Here is an 832-nt window from a genome sequence, read left to right on the forward strand (position 1 = left end):
CAGTTAATCAATAGTATACCTGTTACTGTAAATGGATACACATTGCTGTAATAGTATTTTTTTTATTATTGAATTCATTGATTTAGCATACAATTTATGGTGAATATACTCTCTAGAAATAATTGATTTCAATGTATGGACTTTTCGGAGGTTTGGGTAAGTAGCTATATATAGGGGTTAAAGCAAACAGATTAAAGTGCATATAGGATTGCGAGGTGTAATGTGATTCTTCGAAGGGAGATAACTCTAATATTATAGATGATGAAAATGTAACGTAAAGTGAAACGTGGCATCCCATTTTTCCAATTGACAATAAGTTTTCATGTTTACGTGAATCATGTGACAGACACTTCGGTTGACATCAATAAAGTCCAAATTTCCTCTGTCAAAATGTTTATTTTATACAGAAAAGTAACCATTTTCAGAATTCAGTTGAAAACTAGCAAATCATTCACAGTAATCTGACCTTGAAAGTCAAACAATATTGTTTCTGAATCCACTTCCTGAAAAAAAAATATCCCCTACAAATACAATGTCCTTTTTTTCTTGCGTTGCCTTGAATCTTGCTCTTACATATAATAAAGTTAACCCTGCTGTGGGCTTTGTTTGAGTGTCGGAAATCTTTCATATTATGTATAACAAGAATATTTTCAGATATACTTCACGGGAAAGGAAATATTGGTACGTGTTTTTGACGTTCAGAATTGAATAATTTGAAGCGAAAACACAAAATACTCTTCCAAACCAGAATGTGCTATTATTCTATGTGAGATATATTTTCAGAAATAATGATCGCGTTTTCTTGTATGTTGCAGGATAACCTCCGAGGTCG

The sequence above is a fragment of the Ostrea edulis genome, chromosome 2 (assembly GCF_947568905.1).
Source record: "Ostrea edulis chromosome 2, xbOstEdul1.1, whole genome shotgun sequence".
Classification (NCBI taxonomy): Eukaryota; Metazoa; Mollusca; class Bivalvia; order Ostreida; family Ostreidae; genus Ostrea; species Ostrea edulis.